This window comes from Pleurodeles waltl, chromosome 1_2, assembly GCF_031143425.1.
Source record: "Pleurodeles waltl isolate 20211129_DDA chromosome 1_2, aPleWal1.hap1.20221129, whole genome shotgun sequence".
Taxonomy (NCBI): domain Eukaryota; kingdom Metazoa; phylum Chordata; class Amphibia; order Caudata; family Salamandridae; genus Pleurodeles; species Pleurodeles waltl.
This window is the reverse complement of record NC_090437.1, coordinates 1,291,042,925-1,291,064,326: the sequence shown is the minus strand read 5'-3', so window position 1 is coordinate 1,291,064,326 and position 21,402 is coordinate 1,291,042,925.

Genomic DNA, 21,402 nt, shown 5'->3' with positions numbered 1-21,402 from the left:
AACAGCCGCTGACCAACGAACCGGACCAAGCAGCTTAGCCAAAATCCACATTACAGACCAAAGGATGAACCCTACCAGTGTGCCAAGTTTGGTGGCACTTTGACTTTCAGGGCCCGAGGTGTCCCATTGCCTGGGCTACTGAACTCCCAGTGTCGGACACAAGAAGGAAAGTCCACTCTGGACTTTCATAAGCCCAGAAGCAGTACTAGTTGAGGGTCTTCAGGACACCCAAGATCCACCCCCCAGACTGGCCCTGCTGACCTGAAATCTACCCTCCAAGTTACCTGCTCCTGGCTCCAATGAGTCCCTGATGCACTACTCTTGGCTGACCAGTTGCACTGCTCCGAGCCTCCCTGGCCCCTGCAACAGCAAACCAGCTGTGCTCTAGGGGTCCCTTGCCCCTTGCAACCTCTACACTCCAAGGAGACCCACCGGACTTAACTTTAAGTCCATCTGTGCAGTGTCTTCCAAGTAGTCCCCTTCTCCGGCTGGCCCAGAGGACATTTCGACAACCTCAACTTAAATTCAGAAGGTTACACTTCTGATTACATTGTTTACATTGAGTGATTTATATGCATTTTAAAAGATTTTCCCATTCATTCCCATGGTGCGTAATTATGTACAAAAAGCATATTTTTCTTAACTTTGAAAAATCATAACAAAAGAAGTACTTTTCGTATATTGATGATCTTGGTCTTAAAACTTTATAAAAATCTGAAGTATTTTGTAAATTAGTCTTGAGTCATTCTTCTGAGTATGTGTCCACATTTGCTGATACTGTGAGTACAACACATGCTTAGCACATGTCCAAGACTGCTCGCCCACACTACCACAAAAACAGACAATTAGGTGGTGTGCTTTTTACCTCTGGAAACCAAAGTGGGGTTGATTGGACTACACAGTGATTGTTTTTTTCGTACACTATATAGAGAGCCAGCCACCTTCACTGACCTACTTGGGACCCATTTGGTATCTCTAATTTTGGCTGTAGCTTAATTAGTACAGAAATGTTATAAGGGTGCCGTGGGTTTGGATGTTGTCCCACAGCACTGGAAGATGGGCACTGTATCAACATTGCTAAATAAAAAAGTTAATTGGACCTAGAAGGGGCCTCAACTTACCATCATAGAACACTCCTTCCTGCACTGGGCAAAGCCCTGTAAAAATGTATGACCATCTAGAGAAAATCAACATATTAGATGACAGCCAATTTGGATCCCAACCCAGAAGAGACACACTTTGCACTCATCTTAGCCACAGAAGAACTCGGGGTTCAGGGACAAACAGTTGAGGTGATATTTTTGGATCTCACGGCTGCCTTTGCTATGATGGATCATAAAATCTTGCTCGCCTGGTTGCGTCATGTAGTGAAGGCATTGTTGTGAGAAGGTAGCCTCTTTCTAGCCTTGTTACCCCCACTTTTGGCCTGTTTGTGAGTGTATGTCAGGGTGTTTGTCACTGTTTTCACTATCTCACTGGGATCCTGATAGCCAGGCCTCAGTGCTCATAGTGAAAACACTATGTTTTCAGTATGGTTGTTATGTGTCACTGGGATCCTGCTGGTCAGGACCCCAGTGCTCATAGGTTTGTGGCCTATATGTATGTGTCACTGGGACCCTGTCACACAGGGCCCCAGTGCTCATAGGTGTGCATGTATATGTTCCCTGTGTGGTGCCTAACTGTCTCACTGAGGCTCTGCTAACCAGAACCTCAGTGGTTATGCTCTCTCATTTCTTTCCAAATTGTCACTGACAGGCTAGTGACCATTTTTACCAATTTACATTGGCTTACTGGAACACCCTTATAATTCCCTAGTATATGGTACTGAGGTACCCAGGGTATTGGGGTTCCAGGAGATCCCTATGGGCTGCAGCATTTCTTTTGCCACCCATAGGGAGCTCTGACAATTCTTACACAGGCCTGCCACTGCAGCCTGAGTGAAATAACGTCCACGTTATTTCACAGCCATTTTACACTGCACTTAAGTAACTTATAAGTCACCTATATGTCTAACCTTTACCTGGTAAAGGTTAGGTGCAAAGTTACTTAGTGTGAGGGCACCCTGGCACTAGCCAAGGTGCCCCCACATTGTTCAGAGCCAATTCACTGAACTTTGTGAGTGCGGGGAGACCATTACATGCGTGCACTACATATAGGTCACTACCTATATGTGGCTTCACCATGGTAACTCCGAATATGGCCATGTAACATGTCTATGATCATGGAATTGCCCCCTCTATGCCATCCTGGCATTGTTGGTACAATTCCATGATCCCAGTGGTCTGTAGCACAGACCCTGGTACTGCCAGACTGCCCTTCCTGGGGTTTCACTGCAGCTGCTGCTGCTGCCAACCCCTCAGACAGGCAGCTGCCCTCCTGGGGTCCAGCCAGGCCTGGCCCAGGATGGCAGAACAAAGAACTTCCTCTGAGAGAGGGTGTGACACCCTCTCCCTTTGGAAAATGGTGTGAAGGCAGGGGAGGAGTAGCCTCCCCCAGCCTCTGGAAATGCTTTGTTGGGCACAGAGGTGCCCAATTCTGCATAAGCCAGTCTACACCGGTTCAGGGACCCCTTAGCCCCTGCTCTGGCGCGAAACTGGACAAAGGAAAGGGGAGTGACCACTCCCCTGACCTGCACCTCCCCTGGGAGGTGTCCAGAGCTCCTCCAGTGTGCTCCAGACCTCTGCCATCTTGGAAACAGAGGTGCTGCTGGCACACTGGACTGCTCTGAGTGGCCAGTGCCACCAGGTGACGTCAGAGACTCCTGCTGATAGGCTCCTTCAGGTGTTAGTAGCCTTTCCTCTCTCCTAGGTAGCCAAACCCTCTTTTCTGGCTATTTAGGGTCTCTGTCTCTGGGGAAACTTTAGATAACGAATGCATGAGCTCAGCCGAGTTCCTCTGCATCTCCCTCTTCACCTTCTGATAAGGAATCGACCGCTGACCGCGCTGGAAGCCTGCAAACCTGCAACATAGTAGCAAAGACGACTACTGCAACTCTGTAACGCTGATCCTGCCGCCTTCTCGACTGTTTTCCTGCTTGTGCATGCTGTGGGGGTAGTCTGCCTCCTCTCTGCACCAGAAGCTCCGAAGAAATCTCCCGTGGGTCGACGGAATCTTCCCCCTGCAACCGCAGGCACCAAAAAGCTGCATTACCGGTCCCTTGGGTCTCCTCTCAGCACAACGAGCGAGGTCCCTCGAATCCAGCGACGCTGTCCAAGTGACCCCCACAGTCCAGTGACTCTTCAGCCCAAGTTTGGTGGAGGTAAGTCCTTGCCTCACCTCGCTGGGCTGCATTGCTGGGAACCGCGACTTTGCAGCTACTCCGGCCCCTGTGCACTTCCGGCGGAAATCCTTCGTGCACAGCCAAGCCTGGGTCCACGGCACTCTAACCTGCATTGCACAACTTTCTAAGTTGGTCTCCGGCGACGTGGGACTCCTTTGTGCAACTTCGGCGAGCACCGTTTCACGCATCCTTGTAGTGCCTGTTTCTGGCACTTCTCCGGGTGCTACCTGCTTCAGTGAGGGCTCCTTGTCTTGCTCGACGTCCCCTCTCTCAGCAGGTCCAATTTGCGACCTCCTGGTCCCTCCTGGGCTCCAGCAGCGTCCAAAAACGCCAAACACACGATTTGCGTGTAGCAAGGCTTGTTGGCGTCCTTCCGGCTGGAAAATACTTCTGTACGACTCTCCAAGGCGAGAGGGATCCGTCCACCAAAGGGGAAGTCTCTAGCCCTTTTCGTTCCTGCAGAAACCTCAGCTTCTTCTGTCCAGTCGAAGCTTCTTTGCACCCGCAGCTGGCATTTCCTGGGCATCTGCCCATCTCCGACTTGCTTGTGACTTTTGGACTTGGTCCCCTTGTTCCACAGGTACCCTAGATTGGAAATCCACAGTTGTTGCATTGCTGGTTTGTGTCTTTCCTGCATTATTCCTCTAACACAACTCTTTTGTCCTTAGGGGAACTTTGGTGCACTTTGCACTCACTTTTCAGGGTCTTGGGGTGGGTTATTTTGCTAACTCTCACTATTTTCTAATAGTCCCAGCGACCCTCTACAAGGTCACATAGGTTTGGGGTCCATTCGTGGTTCACATTCCACTTTTGGAGTATATGGTTTGTGTTGCCCCTATCCCTATGTTTCCCCATTGCATCCTATTGTAACTATACATTGTTTGCACTGTTTTCTAAGACTATACTGCATATTTTTGCTATTGTGTATATATATCTTGTGTATATTTCCTATCCTCTCACTGAGGGTACACTCTAAGATACTTTGGCATATTGTCATAAAAATAAAGTACCTTTATTTTTAGTATAACTGTGTATTGTGTTTTCTTATGATATTGTGCATATGACACTAAGTGGTACTGTAGTAGCTTCACACGTCTCCTAGTTCAGCCTAAGCTGCTCTGCTAAGCTACCATTATCTATCAGCCTAAGCTGCTAGACACCCTATACACTAATAAGGGATAACTGGGCCTGGTGCAAGGTGCAAGTACCCCTTGGTACTCACTACAAGCCAGTCCAGCCTCCTACATTGGTTGTGCAGTGGTGGGATAAGTGCTTGAGACTACTTACCACTCTTGTCATTGTACTTTTCATAAGAGAAAAATATACAAAACAAGGTCAGTGTATATACACATAGCCAAAAAGTTTTGCATTTCCTCTTTTCACTCTTTTCTAAGTGCTGAAAAGTACTTCTAAACTTTCAAAAAGTTCTTAAAAGTTTAAAAAGTTTTTTTTCTGTCTTTCCAAAAAGTTCTGAAAACTTTTTTCTCTTTGTCTATCACTTTAACTCTCTCTAAAAATGTCTGGCACAGGCCAAAAAGTTGAACTGTCCAAACTTGCATATGATCACCTTAGCTGGAAAGGAGCAAGGAGTCTCTGCACTTATCACCACTTAGACAATAAAGTCTCAACTGGCCAAGGTTAGCCTTATTGTCCTTCGTTTGGGGGGGGGTTGTGTGAGAAGGTAGCCTCTTTCTAGCCTTGTTACCCCCACTTTTGGCCTGTTTGTGAGTGTATGTCAGGGTGTTTGTCACTGTTTTCACTATCTCACTGGGATCCTGATAGCCAGGCCTCAGTGCTCATAGTGAAAACACTATGTTTTCAGTATGGTTGTTATGTGTCACTGGGATCCTGCTGGTCAGGACCCCAGTGCTCATAGGTTTGTGGCCTATATGTATGTGTCACTGGGACCCTGTCACACAGGGCCCCAGTGCTCATAGGTGTGCATGTATATGTTCCCTGTGTGGTGCCTAACTGTCTCACTGAGGCTCTGCTAACCAGAACCTCAGTGGTTATGCTCTCTCATTTCTTTCCAAATTGTCACTGACAGGCTAGTGACCATTTTTACCAATTTACATTGGCTTACTGGAACACCCTTATAATTCCCTAGTATATGGTACTGAGGTACCCAGGGTATTGGGGTTCCAGGAGATCCCTATGGGCTGCAGCATTTCTTTTGCCACCCATAGGGAGCTCTGACAATTCTTACACAGGCCTGCCACTGCAGCCTGAGTGAAATAACGTCCACGTTATTTCACAGCCATTTTACACTGCACTTAAGTAACTTATAAGTCACCTATATGTCTAACCTTTACCTGGTAAAGGTTAGGTGCAAAGTTACTTAGTGTGAGGGCACCCTGGCACTAGCCAAGGTGCCCCCACATTGTTCAGAGCCAATTCACTGAACTTTGTGAGTGCGGGGAGACCATTACATGCGTGCACTACATATAGGTCACTACCTATATGTGGCTTCACCATGGTAACTCCGAATATGGCCATGTAACATGTCTATGATCATGGAATTGCCCCCTCTATGCCATCCTGGCATTGTTGGTACAATTCCATGATCCCAGTGGTCTGTAGCACAGACCCTGGTACTGCCAGACTGCCCTTCCTGGGGTTTCACTGCAGCTGCTGCTGCTGCCAACCCCTCAGACAGGCAGCTGCCCTCCTGGGGTCCAGCCAGGCCTGGCCCAGGATGGCAGAACAAAGAACTTCCTCTGAGAGAGGGTGTGACACCCTCTCCCTTTGGAAAATGGTGTGAAGGCAGGGGAGGAGTAGCCTCCCCCAGCCTCTGGAAATGCTTTGTTGGGCACAGAGGTGCCCAATTCTGCATAAGCCAGTCTACACCGGTTCAGGGACCCCTTAGCCCCTGCTCTGGCGCGAAACTGGACAAAGGAAAGGGGAGTGACCACTCCCCTGACCTGCACCTCCCCTGGGAGGTGTCCAGAGCTCCTCCAGTGTGCTCCAGACCTCTGCCATCTTGGAAACAGAGGTGCTGCTGGCACACTGGACTGCTCTGAGTGGCCAGTGCCACCAGGTGACGTCAGAGACTCCTGCTGATAGGCTCCTTCAGGTGTTAGTAGCCTTTCCTCTCTCCTAGGTAGCCAAACCCTCTTTTCTGGCTATTTAGGGTCTCTGTCTCTGGGGAAACTTTAGATAACGAATGCATGAGCTCAGCCGAGTTCCTCTGCATCTCCCTCTTCACCTTCTGATAAGGAATCGACCGCTGACCGCGCTGGAAGCCTGCAAACCTGCAACATAGTAGCAAAGACGACTACTGCAACTCTGTAACGCTGATCCTGCCGCCTTCTCGACTGTTTTCCTGCTTGTGCATGCTGTGGGGGTAGTCTGCCTCCTCTCTGCACCAGAAGCTCCGAAGAAATCTCCCGTGGGTCGACGGAATCTTCCCCCTGCAACCGCAGGCACCAAAAAGCTGCATTACCGGTCCCTTGGGTCTCCTCTCAGCACAACGAGCGAGGTCCCTCGAATCCAGCGACGCTGTCCAAGTGACCCCCACAGTCCAGTGACTCTTCAGCCCAAGTTTGGTGGAGGTAAGTCCTTGCCTCACCTCGCTGGGCTGCATTGCTGGGAACCGCGACTTTGCAGCTACTCCGGCCCCTGTGCACTTCCGGCGGAAATCCTTCGTGCACAGCCAAGCCTGGGTCCACGGCACTCTAACCTGCATTGCACAACTTTCTAAGTTGGTCTCCGGCGACGTGGGACTCCTTTGTGCAACTTCGGCGAGCACCGTTTCACGCATCCTTGTAGTGCCTGTTTCTGGCACTTCTCCGGGTGCTACCTGCTTCAGTGAGGGCTCCTTGTCTTGCTCGACGTCCCCTCTCTCAGCAGGTCCAATTTGCGACCTCCTGGTCCCTCCTGGGCTCCAGCAGCGTCCAAAAACGCCAAACACACGATTTGCGTGTAGCAAGGCTTGTTGGCGTCCTTCCGGCTGGAAAATACTTCTGTACGACTCTCCAAGGCGAGAGGGATCCGTCCACCAAAGGGGAAGTCTCTAGCCCTTTTCGTTCCTGCAGAAACCTCAGCTTCTTCTGTCCAGTCGAAGCTTCTTTGCACCCGCAGCTGGCATTTCCTGGGCATCTGCCCATCTCCGACTTGCTTGTGACTTTTGGACTTGGTCCCCTTGTTCCACAGGTACCCTAGATTGGAAATCCACAGTTGTTGCATTGCTGGTTTGTGTCTTTCCTGCATTATTCCTCTAACACAACTCTTTTGTCCTTAGGGGAACTTTGGTGCACTTTGCACTCACTTTTCAGGGTCTTGGGGTGGGTTATTTTGCTAACTCTCACTATTTTCTAATAGTCCCAGCGACCCTCTACAAGGTCACATAGGTTTGGGGTCCATTCGTGGTTCACATTCCACTTTTGGAGTATATGGTTTGTGTTGCCCCTATCCCTATGTTTCCCCATTGCATCCTATTGTAACTATACATTGTTTGCACTGTTTTCTAAGACTATACTGCATATTTTTGCTATTGTGTATATATATCTTGTGTATATTTCCTATCCTCTCACTGAGGGTACACTCTAAGATACTTTGGCATATTGTCATAAAAATAAAGTACCTTTATTTTTAGTATAACTGTGTATTGTGTTTTCTTATGATATTGTGCATATGACACTAAGTGGTACTGTAGTAGCTTCACACGTCTCCTAGTTCAGCCTAAGCTGCTCTGCTAAGCTACCATTATCTATCAGCCTAAGCTGCTAGACACCCTATACACTAATAAGGGATAACTGGGCCTGGTGCAAGGTGCAAGTACCCCTTGGTACTCACTACAAGCCAGTCCAGCCTCCTACAATTGTACTGAGTTTGTTTAGATCCATCTAGAAGATAAGGTCCAAGCAGCACATTGGATACTTTCTACTTTAAGAAGAGAGCTTATTTAACAGGGGTACCACAAGGCTTTTCCTTGGGCCCGTACTCATCAGGACCACCCCGAAGTTTCTCCAACTTAGAAAAGAGTTGAAGACTTACTTTTGTACACTACCTCACAATGCATTAACTGTCCACACTTCAGCTTCCTCTCTTTTTAAACTTTATTTTGCATTTTTTATTAATTAATTAACCAGATACAATGGTCATAACAGCCAGCATTCAGGGAGACAATGTAATATATCGAAATAAACCAAGAAGACAATTAGAAAAATTCAGCTTCCTATTTTGTTACTCGCCAACTTTAAGCTTGCTGCCTTTCGGCTAGGTTCACTCTACAGAAATACCATATACATACATAAATACACTTGCTTGTGAATATCTATGTGCAACTGCTTTGGAAACAAAACCTGTTGCATGGCTGTACACCTTTGTTGTATGTGGATAATAATCAGACCTTCAATCAATCACACCCATAGTCACCAGGATCAGCAAACTGCTTACATGACTGTCTGCAGGAGGTCCAGAAAGTAATGGTGTTTTAACTTTTTTCAAAGTTAACACAAAATGGGAATTCTCGTTCTTGGGAACATTGGTATAATAAAATGTAATGGCCTATAAGTATGGGCCCTCTTCTAGAGGGGATAAAATAAAGCCCTCTATTTGATGATCAATACCCAGCTTTCATTTTGCGCACAAATCAATGTAATGTGGAGCACTAGCTATTATATATTGCGCCTATTAAAGCTGGCACTAGATTTTCTCCCTGATACAATGCATGCCCTGATTGTGGCACTATGGGGCATATTTACAAGCCCCTTCTGCCCCTTGGTGCCGCCATAGCATAATTATTTTATGCTGTGGTGGCGCGAAACAGGCCCTAACTCTGCAATGTATTTACAAAGTGACGTAATGGTACCATTGCGCCACTTTGTAAACCCTTGTACCACATTATACCTGCGCCAGGCATAATCTATGCAAGGGAGGCGTTCCCCCCGCATGGAAGCCCAAAAAAATGGCACAGTGAAATCTACAAGATTTCAATACACCATTCTGGCATCATTTTTTAATGCCTGCCCAGGCCAGGCGTTAAAGTGATGCTAGTGCTATATCGTATGGGCCTCCCTGCGCTTTGCTGGACTAGCACCAACATTTTTGGCCCTGAATATATTTATTTTTATCTACACCATGAAATTTAGGAATGTGTGTTAACGTTTCTTTGAGCGTACATGAAAACGGTTACAATGACGTGTAAAAAATGATGGAATAGAATTTGAAAAATCAACATTAAGGTTTGAAATATTGCTTCATTTCTACATGCTCAAAACTATGATTGTTTTACATATGATTTCATGTGTATTTGTAAACCTTTAGCGAGGTTTTATTTTTTTATTTTTTCTGAATTTATGTGTAGGCTTAGTGTCAAAATGAGTGTATTGTTATTCAATGGAACAAGACTATATCAAGTTTAGGAAGATTTTTTGATTTTGCGCACCTATGACCTTGATGGCATCCAAGGGAAATGGCTACCCATTAATACTTCCTAAACATTACGGCCCATATTTATACTTTTTTTTGCACCGCATTTGCGTCAGTTTTTGACGCAAAAGTGGCACAAACTAACGCTTTTTGTTAGTTTGCGCCGCTTTGCGTAAAAAAAATGATGCAAATGCGGCACAAAAAAAGTATAAATATGGGCCTACATATGCCCAACACGGCTGAGCAGTTAGAGAATCATCCTCACTTCCTGTAGTGTGGGTGGAATCCATTTGAATGGGGCATTCATTCAAACACAGTTCTGTCTCCCACCTCCAAGTGCCTCGTGATATTCCACTAAAACTGAGGAGAAAAGCAGAAGCTTGAGCTGAGCCCAAGACGTGCAAGAGTACAGGAAAGTCAGGAGGTCGCAACCATCCGCCAACCAGAGTGTCAGGAAGGAGCCAAGCTGTTGTGCAGCGACCAGCGTCGCAGGCCTACAAAGACCCATAAATGGTTTACCTTTGGCAGAGCAGAAATGACACACACTATAGAAAGTGTGTTTTGTGCATGTGTCACACTGCACAGATGAGAACAGTCAAAAGATAAAAATAACTTCAGGCTTCAAATTAAGGCCCATATTTATACTTTTTTAGCGCCGCATTTGCATCATTTTTTGATGCAAAAGCGGCACAAACTTGCGCTGCAAGAGGCGCAAACTTACAAAATATAATTGAATTTCATAAGTTTGGGCTGCTTTTGCGTCAACAAATGACGCACATGCAGTGCTAAAAAAGTATAAATCATACCCTAAGTTTACATAAGAAGGGGAATCTTTGTTTACTATTAAGCAGCAAAAATACAGAATTTGGATGTGTATATCTGTGGATCTGGAGTTACTAATGATAAAAGAAAAAACAATATCTAAAAATTTAGCTTCCTTTTGAGGTCGACTAAGCAGGACTTAAAAATCTGAGTCAGCAATTTGATCCTATTGCAGTTCATAGTGTGAAGGGTCAAAGGCTGGTGCGCTAGTTTTAGCTGAAGATTAGTTCCAAAAGTGTCTGTAAATTCTTGCAGGTATTCAGCTCCGTCTCCATAGACAGTAATTCTGCTGAACGCTCAGGGCCGGATTTACAAGTCCCTAGCGCCTCCTTGCGCCACACTAGCGTCATTTGTTTACGCTAATGTGGCTAAAGGAGGCAATTTTCGCTGTGCCATATTTACAAAGTGGAGCACTGCATGCATTGTGCCACTTTGCAACCCCTTGCACCACATTATGCCTGCATCAGGCATAATGTATGCAAGGGGGATGTTCAGGCGTTAGGAGGCCCGCAAAAATGGCGCAGTGACATCTACAAGATGTCACTGCACCATTTTTGGTGTCATATGATATGTTTCTGAACAATAATACTAGCCCTGGAGTTACTCTATGCATGAGTTTGATGATAGTGACATCACAAAATCACTAGATGTGGGTGTATGCTATCACTGTGTGCCTTTGACTCAAAGTCCCTCGATTACTGTATTCATGAATTTTACATATTTGTTTTTTTCAGGTCTACCTCAAATTTATAGCATCTAGGCTAACACGTAACTCCCCTTCTTTTTTTCACACCTTTTTCCACACTTACAGATGCACTTAAGGTCTCTGTAGTGAGGACTAGGCCTGATGAAATGCCACTTAATCTGTACAGACTCTTTTGAGGCGTGAAACATTTTGACCTACGCGAAGGGATAGAAGAGAAGATTCTTCTTCCCTTTTATTCTTTCACATGGAGTGCAAGAACATTATTTCTGGCGGCACTCCGCTTTTTGGTTTTTAATCTTGACATAGACCCAATAGATGTAATAAACATATAAGGTTAGGGGTTCTATAGTCAATTTTAACATTCACTTTGCAGTCCTTCACTTTCTTTATCCACAGGGCTAGTACATCCCTGTGCTCAATCAAAAGGCATCATTCAAAGGATCTCTGGCAAAGAGCCCCATTGTGGGGCCCGTTGGACATTGCAGCGCCAGTCCAACGAGGAGCAGGGCCAAGGATGAAGCATGACACCTATTTAGGTCTGTGAGGGCCTTTGCTTCTACTTATAGAAGTGCCTAGATTGACCTGCATCTACTTTAGAGGTCCTAGTTGGATCTCACGCCTTCAGAACCGAGAACTTCTATGTGATAGTAATTTTTAACACCTGCTCAGAGCAGGTGTTAAAAAGACGCACCCATTGGACTTCTTGCACTTTGCTCCACTAGCGTCAACATTTTTGATGCTAGTGGAGCAAAGCGTCCAATAGCGTAAATAATTCTGACTCTATTGGCCTAACCACCGCCATGGTGTACCGTATTATGAATATGTTGTTAGGTGGGGCAGGGGCGACGCAAGCAAACTGGCGCATCAGTACTTATGCACCAGTTTCTTGTAAATCTGTAGTCTTGTAATTCTATTCTTTCTTCATAGGGTTAGCAGGAAAAGAGCTGATGGGGTAGAGCAGCACCCATGAGTCTGGTCATTTCAAAAACCCACTTTTGTCATGTGGGCTGTAGGCACTTCAGTCATGGCACAGTCCATCAAGCTGCCTGCATACATTTATGTGCTGTAGAGCTTGCAAGTCAACATTTTGTCAAGTACAACCCTGAAAGCCATGCTTTGGGGTAGAGCTTTCTTACTATTCCACTTCCCACTTAGTTCTGAGTAGTAGAAACCCAGGGTACACACCTATGTCACTGGTGGAATACTGCTTTACATTCACTGCAAACATCCTGCAACTCAAAACAAAGTTATTTACTACAAAATAACAGATAACCTCCCTTGAGAGAGACCTTGTAGCTGAAACATTCCCAGACTCCTTTGTACGGACAAATCTAACATGGTGGAGAAATTGTTCCTGTCTTAGAGCCTCTTACAGCCCACAACTCCTTCATCTAATTTCTTAGGTGGGTGGTAGAGACAAAATTACAATTTCACTCTTTCGTGTGCAGGTCAAAACTTGAAATCTTGAAAGGGTCAGCAGCTTTAAAGAATGATGCAGGAAAAGCAGCATCTAGTGCATACAGCAATCAAATTACTTAATGTTACACTTCATCCTATCCATGACCGTCCAAAAGTGTCCACTTGAAGCATTTGCATTCTTAGTTTAAGGGGCTGGTTTAAATCTTGACATAAAAAATACTCTGTCCTGAATGGGTATCTTTTCTGCAAAGGTGATGGCCTGTCCACCATACTGAGTGCACCAGAGGTGTAACTACTCTGTCTCCATCATAGTTGCACCCTTCTGACAGCCTGACAGAGTAAGGGCCGCCAGAAGCTGACCTCTATGTCCACTCACCTTCGTTAGATGGGTGGACATGCAGGTCAGTTTTCACTGCCCATCGCCATCAGGAAGCCCTGGTAGTCAGAGAGAGTGAAAATTGTCTAATGTCCCCCTAGTCATGGGAGACACCTCCCTTGGAGATGTGGCTTTTTTGTTTCTTTTCAAAAAGAAAATCCTGCTCAGGAGTTGACAGAGCTGCACGTCACACTTAAAAAAAGCACTGACAGGAACCGCTGTGACAGTGGTTCCTTGGTTCTTGCTAATGCTTTTGAAATGACCACCACCTTGGCGGTCATTTCTAAATTTGACGGGCTGGGTAGTCTTAATCTGGCGAACAGTAAATTCTCCAAAATTTTAATCTGGCCCTAAATGTCCTCTCACAACCTGGAATTCAGTTTAATCCAATAAGTTAAATGTGTTTTCTCTCTCATCTTACAAATCATGAGAGATATAAAAAAATCTATCTTTAATTTGATCTCTTCATGAAGAACCACAGATCTCACCAACCCCCACTGCTAGAAAAATAATAATTATATCAAACTCTTGTATGCTACTTTCATAAGTGAGTCTCCTACAATTGGGGCAGCCACCTTGTTACACAGAGGTTTGATTATGTGGGATATATCACTGAAGAAATAATTTATTTCCAAGCTCAATAATCGGTATTTGATTTATTTCTGAGAAGATGACAAGGAATCCACCAGACTTTATTATTTGAACTTTTGTCTAATTGTTTGCCATTAGCGTTCTTGTACTCTGTGTTGTTGAGAGCTGCTTGACTGTATTATGCATTGTCCAACTAAGGCGCACATGCAAATTTTGTTACCAACTAACCAATTAAAGTTGTCTTGAATTTGTTTTTCTACCGCATGAACCAAAGTCAGATGTCAGAGCTTAAGAGTATGAGAAATGGTTTCAAGAAGGACCCAGTTCATCAATAGGTAAGCAGTAGTTGAAACCCAGGGTCGTGAATGGGGACTTCCTCTTGTTAGCAAGGAGTAAAATAAACCATCTGGCCATGCTCTGTGTACAGTTCATACAGAACCGCACATAACAAAGATGCCTGGTCTTGCAAAGCCTTGAAAACCCATTGATGTCTCACAAGCCTTAAAAGCGGAACTTACAAATTAATCACACAACACCTACGCTCAACACGAAATCACAGCTTTGAGAAATTTCCCCTGGCTAGACAGTCAAACTGCTGCAGCATGTATTACCAGTAAATCGCCCCACATCTACTCTCAAACCAATGGTGCATGTTAGTGCTCACATTCCTGTATGGTATGCTTGAAATGTGGCCTATGTCTTTATCTATGATTGCTTCTACAAAGTGAACCAATAAACCAATAAAAATCACAGCACGTGTCGAACTCAAAAGCAACCCTGCAACTGTAGAAACAGTAAATAACAAAACAAAGTCTGGTCGCACTGATTCATCTGCCAGTATATCTTGAATCTTTAATTGTCAGAATTCAAATTCATTGAATCCAGCTACTGAACAATTGATTTCAGTAACTAATAAAGATGTCAAACTAATGCAATCAGAGTTAGCAACTATAAGCTTGACACTTGAGAAAATGGACACCCATCTAAATGACATGCAACATCAATGGCAAGAATCCCCAAAGTAGCGTAACAGAATGAGAGATCATCACAACAAGGTAATGGACCTTTAAGACTGCAGAGAAGGGACAACATACAGATTTCTGATCTTCCAGGAAAAGACGACAGTAACAATATGTTGATCATGTTATATGTTGATCATGTTGTCCATCTTTCCTTACAGTTGGTTGGGCGTGGACTTGTATCCCCCGCTAGAACTTTAGTGGATCCATAGATTACAGACACAACCAATAAGCAATCCAAGACCAGTAATTACCTGTTTATTTTCACACCAACAGGCTCATCAAATTCTGTAGTGAAAGGGAGCATAGGATCTCAGTAGGTCAGTTTTCTTCAGAGAAACTAACATTGTGCATAAGACATTTTTAGCCTTGTTATCTACTCTGAGAAAATGCAACATTAAATTTGACCTCCTGGAATCAGCCATGATGATTCAGAAGTACTAGAAAGGTTTCTACCCTCTTGGAGCCTGCGTCATTGGACATCAGATCTACTACCTCAGTGTCTATGACTCAGAAACAGCTCATCCATTCTGAACAGCTCATCCATTCTGAACTGGAAGAATCTCTTCCAGAAGACTTATATTGTACATAACAGACCCTAACAGTTACATTGCATTGGAGAAGATAGAGACACTCTCCATGCTCACTGATGTAAACTCTGATCGCCACTGTGAGAAATGTTGCAATCCTCTCTGGACACATATGATTTAATTTCCATTCTTCAATCACCCCACAAAGAGACAAATAATAAACACTTAAACAATGGACGCAGCACCTTCTTAATCAGTTTTTAAATTACAAGTCAAAGGCATAGCGGATGAAGGTACAACTCGCATGTACAAAGATATAACCATCAACTTAAAGCTAATTGTGTTTGGACTGATCAGCCTTCAAGTCCCACCGTAATGTATGGAAATACTTACTGCATCATCAACTACCTTTGACTTGAGAATTTTCTGGCTCAGTGTTAATGGTCTTACTAACTATATGAAATCAATCAATCAATCAATCATAGCATAGGTAAGCACGTCACTATCAACCATAAGGTTATCTGGCACTGAGGGTGCCATGTCTCAGTCGAAAAGCCACATCTTGTGTCTCCTTCTGAAGTACGCTAGGGAGGGAGCTGTTCAGAGGTGGAGGGGCAGGCTGCTCCAGGACTTGCCTGCTGTGTAGGAGAAGTAGTGGCTTCCGCTGTGATGGATGTGGAGTGTGTGTGTGAGGTTTAGAAAGACAGAGCATAGTTTTCTTGCTGGGATGTAAAAGCTCAGTTGATGTTTGATATACGACGACCCTTGGTTGTGGAGAGCCTTGTATGGGAGTGTGAGGATTTTAAATTGGCATCTCTTCTGTACAGGGAGCCAGTGGAGGTTTCTGAAGTGTGGGGTGATGCTTGAGCACTTGGGGAGGTTGAGGAAGAGCATGTCTGCAATGTTCTGTAGAGTCTGGAGTCTTTTAAGAAGCTGGGAGGACACTCTGGCGTAGAGAGCATTGCCATAGTCGAGGCGGCTGGTGACCAGGGTGTGCGTGACTGTCTTTCTGGTGTCAGGCGAGATTCATTTGAAGATTCAGCAGTGCATACGGAGGATGTAGAAGCAGGCAGAGGCTGCTGAGTTTACTTGTTGATTCATGGATAGTTGGCATTCAAGGATGATGTGAAGATTTTGTGTGTGGCCTGATGGAGAGGGCATTGGTCCGAGTCCTGCTGGCCACCAGCTGCGGTCCCATACAAAAATGTTCTTTCCTAAGATCAGGAAGCTGTTTTTCATCCATGTTGCTACGTTGGTCATGAAATAGTGAAAGTTGGTTTTTGGTTATTGTGGGGTTCTTTGGTGAGTAAGAGGATTAATTGAATATCGTCAGCATAGGAAACTATATTGAGCCTATAGGATCTGACGATGTCTGTGTGAGGGGTCATGTAGATGTTGAACAGGTTTGGGCTGAGGGAGGATCCTTGGGGTATGCCACAGATGATGTTCTTGGGTGTATACATGAAGGGAGGAACCCGGATGCTCTGCGTATGGCCTGAGAGGAAAAAGGCAACCCACTTAAGAGCGTTTTGTTGAATGCATATGTTGTGGAGTCTGTTGAGGAGAGTGTGGTGGGAGACTCTATTGAATGCTGTAGAGAGGTCCAAAAGGATCAGAGCTGCCAACTCTCCTCCATCTGGAGGGTCCTGGTGTCATCTGTGGGGGCGATCAGTGCAGTCTCCATGCTGTGGTTGGCCCAGAATGCTGATTGTGAGGTGTCAAGAAGGTGGTTTTAGTCGAGATAGTTTGTAAGCAGTTGGTTGATGGCTTTCTCAAGCACTTTGACCAGGAAGGGCAGCAGGTAGATCAGTCTGTAGTTTTTGAGGTCACTGGGGTCATCAGAGGGTTTCTTTAGGAGGGTTCTGACCTCTGCGTGCTTCCAATTGTCTGGGAAGGTTGACGTTGAGATGGAGGTGTTGAGGTTGTGGGTTAGTTCTGTGCTAATAGTGTTGGCCATAAAGTTGAAAAGCTGGTGGGAGCAGAGGTCTGTGGGTGCCCCAGAGTGGATGGATGACATAATGGCTGATGTGTTCTGTGTGGTGTAATTGAGGACCAGGAGGTTATCATGTGGCTGGTGTTTGATGCTTGAGAGATGTTGTCTAGGCTGGAGGTGGAAGGTTGGGGTTCGACATTGTTTTATATGGTAAGAAGGTAACCCCGGCACTTCTCTGATTTTTATGATGAAAGTCCTTTATTCCTTGTTTTATCACGGAAGTACATGCCCTGATCCAATAGGATACATTCGGCAATTGAATTGGAAGCCAATAACAATTTCCATAGTTGAGAGAAAACAGCCGACACGTGTTTTGTCACCCTTGACTTTCTCAAGGCTTAAACAATGTAGAAATTAATTTTATATTGGAACTTCAAATAGTTTCAAAGATGTACGATCGATCAATAACGAGGTTAAGGCATAGGTCATGTGGAGAGCCAGAGACCATAGTAAGTCTCTTGTTGTCCTCCCGGCTGAGATGTAAACGAACAGCGTCGCACCAAAGGCATTGTTTTATATGGTGGTGATCTTGCAGTGGAAGTAATCTGAGAGGGTGATGCAGAGTTCCTGGGATGGGTGGATGATGGTCTCTCTGGCTATCGAGTGAGAGAATTCCTTGATGATTCTGAATAGTTCTTTCATGTGGTTGGCTGCAGTGTCGATGGGGGCAGTGATTGCTGCTCTTTTTTCTGCCTTGATATGGTGGTGGTAGTTGTTGACGGCTGCCTTGTAGGCGACTCTGTCGGAGGGGTCCTTGGTCATACGCCATTGCTTCTCGAGTCGGTGGCAGTCGCATTTGGAGTTTCTGAGCTCCGGAGTGTATCATCTTGCTGGTTTGGAGGAATTGTTGGTTTTAGCTAGTTTCAGCGGGGTGACTCAGTGATGGTGGTCCAGATGGTGAAGTTTTGTACTGGCTGAGATGTAAACGAACAGCGTCGCACCAAAGGCATTGTTTTATATGGTGGTGATCTTGCAGTGGAAGTAATCTGAGAGGGTGATGCAGAGTTCCTGGGATGGGTGGATGATGGTCTCTCTGGCTATCGAGTGAGAGAATTCCTTGATGATTCTGAATAGTTCTTTCATGTGGTTGGCTGCAGTGTCGATGGGGGCAGTGATTGCTGCTCTTTTTTCTGCCTTGATATGGTGGTGGTAGTTGTTGACGGCTGCCTTGTAGGCGACTCTGTCGGAGGGGTCCTTGGTCATACGCCATTGCTTCTCGAGTCGGTGGCAGTCGCATTTGGAGTTTCTGAGCTCCGGAGTGTATCATCTTGCTGGTTTGGAGGAATTGTTGGTTTTAGCTAGTTTCAGCGGGGTGACTCAGTGATGGTGGTCCAGATGGTGAAGTTTTGTACTGGCTGGTTGAGGTCTACCGTGGGCTTGGTTTGTGCAGTGCCTAGGCCCTGTGCCCATAGCATCTTGGTTACCTTGCCCCATCTTCGGTGGGGGGTGCTGAGGTGCTTGGAAGTGGTGTTTTGGGAACTGGAGATGATAAAGTGGACGATGACGTGGTCAGTCCATGTGAGTTCAGTCATGTAGATTAAACTGATTCTGTCACTAGAAGTGAAGATGGTGTCCAGTGTGTGTCCAGCTTTGTGCATGGGTTTGGTGACCAGTTGGGTGAGGTCGATATTGCTGAGATTCTCCATAAGGGAAGTGGAGTTGGAGTCTTTGGGGTCATTAAGGTGGAAATTGAGCTTGCCGAGTAGGACGTAGAGGGGGTCAATGGCGAGGGTGTTGATGAGGTTGGCAATGGCATCACAGAAGGCTGGGTGTGGTCCCAGGGGTCTGTATGTGAGGGTTCTGGCATTGGTCTGGAGTCAGAAATTGAGGGGCTCCATGAAACAAGTTGGGTCGTCGTCAGTAATATTGCATTGGATGGTTTCCTTGAAGGTGATGGCGATGCCCTGCATGTTGCCATACGGACTCAGTGTATCATCTTGTAGCCATCATCGGTGGCAGTGGCAATGTCAGGGCTTGTAGAGGGTTTTAGACATGTTTCAGTGATGAAGGCTATGTCGGGGTCATGGGTGGTGTCCAAAATTTCCCTGCTTTAATTATAAGGATTCACTGGAGTGGTACTTGGTTGTTCGTAGTCTTCTGTGTGGGTGCAGTGCAGGCATTCGTGTGCACTGCACCCAGTTAGACTTGAGGCCCAGAATACAGAAAAGGCAGCATATCACTCCTTTTTTATAAAAATCTACCTGTACAACTCATGAAAACCAGGACTGACAAAATTAGAGGTTTTATGTTTCTCTTCAACACTCAAAACCTGTTATTGTCTCAATATATGCTCCTACTGAAACAAATGCAAAAAGAACAGACAATAGACAGAATGCTGAACAATGTCAAACATTCACCCCCAGACATTGTTCTAGGCTGAAAACCATTGTTTTTTTGCTTGCCATGCCATTCCAGTTTGGACCCAGCCATATGCAAAAGAGTCTTGACTCTGCTCCCAATGGGAACAGCCCAGGTCAGGACCTCCCTCGACTAGAAGCAAGCATCCTGGGACTGGTTTCAGGGTATCACCCCTCATCAGTCAGACTACCTTGCATTCAGAGGCACAGCAAGCAAGAGTTCCATGTCTGGGCATACTTTCCCACTTAGGGCAACAAATACAAAAAGAAAAGATGATGGATGGAATGCTGAACAATGTAAAACACTCACCCCAAGTCACATATCTCGGCTTAAAGCTATTGTTTTTTGCTCGCCCTGCCATTCCAGTTTGGACCCAGTCATATGCAAATCAATCTTGACCTTGCTGCCCATGGAAACAGTCCAGCCTGAACTGCCAAGCCGGGTCTTCCCTCTTTTTGTTACCGACAAAGAAGGCTCTTCATGAGCACACCCTGCCATTTGAATACAGTAAAATTGATGTGCCTGTTGTTGATGACTTACATCCATTGGGCAAAAATCACCAACTATGTCTGATTTAACTTATTAATACCTACATGAAAATTCTTGTAAAAATACTAACAACCAAATTATGGAAATATATTCTATTACTGATCTACTAGCAGCAAATAGGTGTTGTACTAGCTACTGGCAGTCTCACTTGATGCCAAAAAGGCACTTGAAGGAGAAGAATGGCAACACTTATTTAGAAGTTTGAGAAATGCAGGAACAGGTACCAAATGTATCTAAAATGTTAAATGGCTGCATCAAAATCCCATGGTAGTAGTAATAGCGGAGGCTTTTTTTCGCAGAAATTTTATATCCAACGAGGCACCCGACAAGTCTGTCCCTGTCACCTCTCCTAGTCACACTACTACTGGAGTCTTGTCTTCATGATTGGGAAGTTACATTTGGTTCATGGCACTCAAGCTGAAGCGGGTTACACAAAACAATTTCTATGCAGGGACAATATACTGTTGGTACTCACTGACATTACTATGCACCACTTTAAATAGCCTTTCAGCTGCTGCAACATTTTAAGACTACAAAAGAAATTGAGACAAAAACGAACCCTGCCCCTGATCTGCTTTGTAAGAAAAAAGGCCATCGCTCATCTTATCTTCAAATGAGTGTTGGAAAAAATTAAATAACTTGGGCATCTAAATCAGTCCAAATATCAAGATAATAATGTACTGAGGCTCCTCAAGAATACAAAGACACATTTTACAGAATCGAAAAACTTGCGATTATCACTTTGGGTAAGAGTAGAGACAGCCAAAATGAACCCTTGTGGTTTATTTACTTCTTCAACATGTTATCTTTCCAAATCCCATGGAAACGTCTACTTGATATTGACAAAACAACCAATACATTTGGAATCAGAGTCTAAAAATGGAGAAACTGTATGCTCCTACAACTTCAGAAGGCATATGCAGGACAAATATAGGGTTATATTATGCAGCATATCAACTGTTCCACCTATCATATTTTTTCTCCCCAATATCGAAAAATCCAACTTGAGTACTAATTCGGGCTCAATGCTATATCACGGAGTTCAACATCCTGACAATCCAATACCCCTGGGAAGGATTTGGTTGGCTCACCCAAAAAACTGGAACTGAATTAATTTGCTCACCTTACCTCTCTTATATGGTATAATATCAATATTACTATCAATGGCAAAATGGTAATTGGAGTAAATGGCAGCCGCTGGTGTTGACACGTTAGAGTACCTAGATACAGATAATGCACTGGAATTATGGCCTGATGGTGGACTTCAATTTTCCCAGAAGTCAAGAGTAGAAATATATTCAGTGTAAGCATCACCTGGCCATCACACTCACCAATCCATCAGTACCTCAAATGATGGACTAACTTCATGACTGCACTAACTCATGAC